The 8044-nt window shown below is 42.8% G+C and overlaps 1 pseudogene; it reads right to left on the bottom strand.

Moving 5' to 3' along the window:
* Window positions 1-915: 915 nt before the first annotated feature.
* Window positions 916-1033, bottom strand: LOC126413452 (5S ribosomal RNA; annotated as a pseudogene).
* Window positions 1034-8044: the final 7011 nt, after the last annotated feature.

Raw genomic sequence — 8044 nt, 5'->3', positions numbered from 1 at the left:
TATGATGAAGCTTTCTTTGTTTCCGTAGTACCTTTCGTACATGATTGTTATACCACGGTGGATCTTTCCCCTCGCTTTGGACCTTAGTCGGTACGAACTTATCTAAGGCGTACTGGACGATGTTTCTGAATTTTTTCCATTTTTGTTCCACATCCTCTTCCTCAGAAATGAACGTTTGATGGTGGTCACTCAGATATTCTGCGATTTGTGCCCTATCACTCTTGTTAAGCAAATATATTTTCCTTCCTTTCTTGGCATTTCTTATTACACTTGTAGTCATTGATGCAACCACTGACTTATGATCACTGATACCCTCTTCTACATTCACGGAGTCGAAAAGTTCCGGTCTATTTGTTGCTATGAGGTCTAAAACGTTAGCTTCACGAGTTGGTTCTCTAACTATCTGCTCGATGTAATTCTCGGACAAGGCAGTCAGGATAATGTCACAAGAGTCTCTGTCCCTGGCTCCAGTTCTGATTGTGTGACTATCCCATTCTATACCTGGTAGATTGAAGTCTCCCCCTATTACAATAGTATGATCACGAAACTTCTTCACGACGTTCTGCAGGTTCTCTCTGAGGCGCTCAACTACTACGGTTGCTGATACAGGTGGTCTATAGAAGCATCCGACTATCATATCTGACCCACCTTTGATACTTAACTTAACCCAGATTATTTCACATTCGCATTCGCTAATAACTTCACTGGATATTATTGAATTCTTTACTGCTCCAGACTGTAGCGCCCAGAATCACACGGCCACTCCGGCCGGCGGATGCGGATAGGAAGGGCGTGTGGTCAGCACCCTGCTCTCCCGGTCGTTATGATGGTTTTCTTCTTCTTTGACCGGAGCCGCTACTATTCAGTCGAGTAACTCCTCAGTTGGCATCACGGGGCTGAGTGAACCCCGAAAGATGGCAACAGCGCATGGCGGCCCGGATGGTCAGCCATCCAAGTGCTGGCCACGCCCAACAGCGCTTAACTTCGGTGATTTGACGGGAACCGGTGTATCCACTGCGGCAAGGCCGTTGTCGAAACTGGTAGTAAAAATAAAATAACGCATAAACTGCACGGTTGTTGAGTAATTTCATTGTTAAAAAGTGATACAACATGCCTCCTCAATATATCCCACACGTGGTCGATGGGATTTAAGTCGGGGGAACGGGAAAGCCAGTCTATTCACCGAATATCATTTCGTTCCAGGAGCTACTCCACCTGCACTCTTCAATGCGGTCGTACGTTGTCATCCTTAAAAGTCAAATCAGAGTCGAATTCACCCCTGCAGAGACGCACACGGTGCAGGAGTACAATGCCACAATAATCTTGACCAGTGAGTGTACCATGTTCAAAGATCTGGAAGTCATTGCGCCCATGTAGCATTACGCTTCCCCACACAATAGCAACTGGAACAGCAAGACATGTGCGACATTGTTCCTAGTTGCAGTACGTACCCTCATAAGGCGAGACGTGGGAACACAGAATGCAACCAGGAACACTGTCTAACATAGTCGTTTTGGCAGCATGGTGTTATGTTTGCGAGCTCACTGGCATCCTGACTAGTGAACTACCTGCATATTCACTGTGGTCTTATCAGCAGCAACCTGTAGCGATTGGGCATGCGCATAACCTACAATAATTCTGGCTCGACTTCATCTAAGTGTCGGTTATATGCTGAAGCGTTTTGGCTCAAACAGTTATGCATGATTTAGCTGAGCATATTAATCAGCGGAAACTTATAGAGCTCCGTAAATGTTTTCAACTATATTAAATTGAATTGTTACAAATGAAATGTAGTGATCCCAAATGATAATGAAGTAACAATGCGTTGGTTTCAGTTCAACTTTTAGCTTTACTTGCAGGTAAAGAATCAATGGAAATCAAGTGCGAAAAGATGGTCGTAACTATGTTTCTAAGCAAACCTGCAGCAGCCGGCCGTTGTGGCCGAGCGGTTCTAGGCGCTTCAGTCCGGAAACGCGCTCCTGCTACGGTCACAAGTTCGAATCCTGCCTCGGGCATGGATGTGTGTGATGTCCTTAGGTTATTTAGGTTTAAGTAGTTCTAAGTCTAGGAACTGATGACCTCACGTGTTAAGTCCCATAGCGCTTAGAGCCATTTGAACCACTTTTGAAACCTGCAGCAGATAAATGAATCACTGTATAGTGCAGAGCAAAGCAAGCGGAGCATCGAATGAAATATCCGAACAGTAACGTAGGTCAGAGTTTGTAGCACATGCAAACATTTCGACACCTTACATAGTTTTCTAACTTCCACTGACATTCATTTAAAAGTACCTCCGCTGTTCCAGCGCCAAAGATCAGAAGCCCTTATTCGCCCCTCCAACGACAGCGGCGAACGACCAAGACGCTACTCTGCTTGCCCCCTCCAGAACTTGGTCACATGACCAACTACAGTAATCAAATTCGTTACTTTCCTGGCCCTAACTTATCGGAATAAATTCTTTTGTTCATATTTCAAATTTTTAATATACATAATCTTAAATCTACTCATGTGTACATCTCATTCCATAACTAGGTATACACTTTATCATTTTATTACTTTTAGTTTTGTTTCGAAGGGAAATCTCCGAAGTTAGTCAAATACGTGCCCATATTCTTCTTATTGCCGTGCCACTACGAGACTCAAAGCACACTTTTCGATCTTTTTACGAACATAATAAATCATGTTAAATATATTTTACATCTTAATCGCTACTGCAAAGTCAGCATGCTGTCGTTAAATAAGTGTGTGCCAAATTGTGTTATATCGCAGTTTAACCAAAATTACAAATTATTTAACAATCTTTTTATACATCATAAATAAACAAACATTTAAACTTTAATGATCGCTAAACACGACGACGCATAAATATGTTAATAATTTGTGTATAGAGCGTCGGCTAAGTCCAGAAATGTTCTTATATCTCCTGTTCCACAAAAACAGGCTATCTTGGAAATTTTAGTGGATATACAGTAATTTTAATTTGACACATTGAGATGCCAGGTCACATTGACGTTCACTTCCTTATGACTCGTTTCGTCACATGTTGCGAGGAGGCATAATGTTGCACAACACTTTAGTTGTTTGGTACCGATTGGTTCGTCGGGCACTGCAAAGAGCAGGGGTGCCATTGGGACAGCTCTTGTTCGCATAGTCGCTAATTTAGGCAGCAGCAGTTAAATTTCTGATGTGTTTAGGCCGTTGACTTGTAACGCCGGAAATGCATATCCTCCTATTTCCATCTATTGCACTGCAAATTTTTTTCCTTATTTTGTTACCTGAAGATATAACATTTCTGTGTCTTTGTATGTTGTAATTGTTTTACTATTTGTATATATATATATGCATTTATGTCGATTTATAATTGGTTTGTTTTGTGAATATTATTTGTATTTATACGCTGGGTCTGGCCTAGGGAAAACTATGCTATTGAACGAATACATCGATAGGTCGTGTGGAGTACCAAAGTGTTTAGGATCTTTGGTAGTGTGAACTCGGTCGCGTGGAGCGCGGGCAGAGGAGAGTCTGGCTGGGGTGGTGCAGTGGAGCAGGTGTGTTGTGTGACGCCGGCCGAAGTGGTCGTGCGGTTAAAGGCGCTGCAGTCTGGAACCGCAAGACCGCTACGGTCGCCAGTTCGAATCCTGCCTGGGGCATGGATGTTTGTGATGTCCTTAGGTTAGTTAGGTTTAACTAGTTCTAAGTTCTAGGGGACTAATGACCTCAGCAGTTGAGTCCTATAGTGCTCAGAGCCATTTGAACCATGTTTTTGTTGTGTGACGCTCCCGGGAGTTGCCGCGCTTTCGGGGTTGGGCAGCATGTAATTGCGCTCGACTTGTTATGATAGTTTCTGACACGGTGTCGCGGACGGGAAGCATTAGCTGGCGCACATCAAGAGCCCGTTTCGCCTGGTGACCGTGTCGAGAAGAAGGCGCGCCAACATCCAGCTTCTGCAACAGCGACGGCCGACAATAAGTGACTGTCGCCACCTCCTTGATCGATGGCTTCAAACCTTCAATCAACCAACAAGGAAGACTGGAAGCACGTAAAGTTTTAGAACTGTATGGCAGACCTCAGCTTTTCAAACTGTTCCATTTTCATAACTAAATTACAGCAACGTAGCATTAACCTTTGTTGCTCATTGTCCCAATTGCATTACCAAGCAGGGTCCCTTCCTTTTCCGGAATGAACCCGAGTGTCGTTGAAATTCAAACGCCAGCATCATTCGATTTCACTGATTTAATTTCAAAGTTCAGTCAAGGTATTCATAGCTGGCTACAATATTTAGATTACACAAGCACAAATTAAGAGTGCGAGTTTTGTTACCGTATTTTAGCTTACCTGTGACTGCAGCTCAGCTTGGTACGTACTAGATTTTACTATTGTTAATTGTTCAGAATCATTTAATTCAAGTTCAAAGTTAAATCTCTTATTTCTAAATTGCGTAGATTCAAGTAGCTTTTGAAATGATTGTTGAGGTAGTCCAAGACTAACCGTATTTTATTGAATTTCGATGTGCTTCAGAAAGAAAGCTCACTATTAACTTCAGTCACTAAATTAACTTTCGATTTCCCGGTTTCATTAATTCTTTTGCTAAATTAAGTCAGAGTGTAGCGAAATTTATTACTTCTGACAAACTTTCATTTTTCACACTACACGTGTCAACCTTCAGTTGCCACGCTTCTAGTGCTAATTATATGTGTAATAACCTTTCTTTTTCAGTTACTATAGTAACTGTCCATAGGACTGGCGACCGTAATTTCCCCCAAATCTCAAATATCTAATTACCGCTAGTTAATTGTCAACGTAACGGCCGCACATTTACTTTCTTTATTAACTTTACCCCTTTTCAAAATTAATTTCGAGCAGTTTCATTTGCATATTTCCTTTCATTTAGATGTAACCCTTTCCTCCCTCTTTACCGACAAATTAACTTCGGTGACGATTGCTTTTCCCAAACTTCCATTAGGTACACGCGGTTTAATTTTTCACTGTCATTAAGGTCGATAAGTGAGGGGGAGGTTACAGACTGTGCCCTACATTACGGGTCTCCGTGGCGTTATCTTTCAACAAAGTAACATGAGACCACATGTTGCTTGAATTGTCCTAGTGTACGTCGGTACAGAGACAGTCTGTTGTTTTGGGCAGATCTATCAGTCGCTGAAAACATCTGGTGACAGATTGCCCATAAAAACACGAACCGGTAGGAGATTAGGAGATGAGAGTTTAACGTCCCTTCGACTACAAGGTCCTTAGAGGCGGAGCACAAACTCGGATTGGGGAAGGACATCGTCCGCATCCTTCCAAAGGAACCACCGAATGCTAGTTTAGACTGCTAATCACTGCGTTACATCGCTCGGTGCAGTAAGAACCTTTTACTACACTGCATAAGCACTCACTACAGTTATCCACACGATACAGACACACTTAGTAATAGACCTGAGGAAGACAATGGCAAACCCATTAGTACCTTGCCTAGAACGACGATGCATGAATCCTGCATCCACTCTCCTACGCTCATTCCTGAGTGAAGGGACTACTTTGAGTTCTGATTGTGACAGATATGCAGATAAGCTGTTTGGACCTCCTGTCGTGCAAAGTGGCAAATGAATTGCCGTCTCACGAAGTCTGATGCGGCACGCCTTACCGTCTGCCTCCTTACAAGGTTCTTTCATCTGTGGTATTATCTGATTACGCGGGCGAATTGAGAAGAGATGGAAAGCACATTTTGGGAGGGAGGGGGGGGGGGGTTCGTACAAATCTAATTGTTGTACTGGAAATGGGCATGACGACCTACGGACAGAAAATCTGAGGGCATTGCGAAAAACTGAACAATGTAATGTATGCATAGAGTGACTGTGAATGAAGACGGAGCTTGCAACACACGAACAATGGTCTATACCGTTCTCCACTAGCCACTCCTCTCCTGCTGCCTATGTGGTCCTATAATCTGCCAAGAGCGAGGCCACAGGGATCTGCAGCTCTGATAGTCTGCCAGCGCAGAGTCGACAATAAGCCATCAGCAAATTCTTCAGCCAGCCCACAACTCGTAAGTTGTACCAAAATGAGAAACGTCTTGTGCGCATTCACGAGTTAGCACGCGTTTAACTTTAGCTCTAATGTCAGCCGTGGTTGGTGCAATTGTTCCTGCCTCGCCATTAGCTGGAATGTGAAATACGGCACCCACATCATGAGTGGGTTTTGGCGGAGTACAGTAAACAACTGAGATAGTTTGCCTTCGTTATTCTACGGAGTGTGTTTATAACACTACTGTACGAGTGACTGGGGGAGTGTTTGCGCAGTGCATTGCTGTTTTCTGGGTCGTTATGAAATATGAAGAAAGGAGACAAATCCGGTTCCTAGTACCCTCAAATAATCGATCGAGGTGGTGCAGTGATTAAAACGTTGGACACCAACCAGGAATTTAAGTGGTTTACATTGATTATTTAAGGTAAACGTTGGTTCCTTTCAAAATTTCGCAGCCAGTTTCCATCTACATCTACATCTACATGAGTACTCCGTAGTTCACAGGTAAGTGCATGGAAGAGGTTTAATCGAACCACCTACAAGCTATTTATCTACTGTTTCATTGCCGAACAGCGCGCGGGGAAAACGAACACTTAAATCTTTCTGTGCCAGCATCCAGAATCAAGTTAAGTAAGGTTTATGGTGATACTCCTCGCTCTGTAGGTGGGAACTAACACAATATTTTTTTTTTACACTCTGAGGACAAAGTTATTGACTGAAATTTCATGAGAATATTCTGCCGCAACGAAAGTCGTCTTCGCTTTAATGATTGCCTCCCCATTTCGCATATCATATCCGACTCAATCTATCCCCTATTTTACTGTAATACAAAACGAGCTGCCCTTCTTTGAACTTTTTCAGTGTCCTCCGTCAGCTATTTTGATGTGGATCTCACATTGCACAGCAATACGCAGAAGAGGGAGCAGAACTGTAATGTAAGCACTCTCCTTGGTAGACCTGTTGTATTTTCTAATTGTTATGCCAATAAATCCCGTCTTTGGTTCGCTTTCCACACAACGTTATCTATACGATCATTCCAGTTTAAGTTATTCGTATGTCATCTTCATAGTCCTGTCTGAGATTCTATTCCTTCTCTAATGATCTAGTCATCCACAGAACTTTAAAAAAAAAAAGTGCTTTCCCCTTTACTCCCTCCATACCAATCTTCCTTGTTGTGTACATAGTTCCGCGTAGTCAGAGCGTACACAACTTTCCCACTAGAGCGCGCCCCGCTAAGTACAACAGCGCAGGCGCAGCGCTCGTCCGTCTCCGCACTACGAGATGGCGCTGTCTTAGAGACTGACCAAATTTTGCTTCCGCCGATCCGCGTATTAATATGTAACGCAGCCAATGAGATTGCTGCTAACGTAGAACCTTTTCTCCTCGCGGATCACTCGCGCAGTGATACCTGAACGCTCGAGGTATTATAACGAGTGTACAGACCTCCGATTAGTTAGTCTGCATTAGTCTGCATTTATCTGCACCTGTCTGTACCAGTCTATATTAGTCTGTACCAGTCTATAGTCAAGTTTCAGTCTGCGCCTAATAAGATTACCATATTCCTGTACATAGCCATGAAGATAAATTAATAGACACTTTGTCAAGTATCAGAGATATGTGAGAATAAGATTAATGTACCAAGACCAAAGGAACTTCAGATTGTCAATTGTAAATAGCATCCAGAATCAAGTTAAGTAAGGTTTATGATTTTTATTATTTTAATAAATGTGTGTGAAAATTAATCAAGTTCTGTTTAAAGTTGGTCACCGTAAATCTGCTACTCTAAGCGTGCAAGTGGCATTTCTACCGTCTGACCTAACGGCAGAAGATAAACACGCCACGATAAGACCACGAGACATATTGCTGACACTCGCCTACTTCGTTAGAGCGACAAGTCAAATAATCTGATGGTGTGTGTACCGAAGGTCTTACAGTACGCACACCACATTCCTTATATCGTGTAACTGACTGATCAGTACGTGGATAGTATAGTGTCGTCATAGTATTGTTGTTGTTATTGTTG

Source organism: Schistocerca serialis, chromosome 7 (assembly GCF_023864345.2).
Source record: "Schistocerca serialis cubense isolate TAMUIC-IGC-003099 chromosome 7, iqSchSeri2.2, whole genome shotgun sequence".
Classification (NCBI taxonomy): Eukaryota; Metazoa; Arthropoda; class Insecta; order Orthoptera; family Acrididae; genus Schistocerca; species Schistocerca serialis.
Note: the sequence above shows the minus strand (reverse complement) of the source record. Positions and strands in the feature narration are given on the sequence as shown.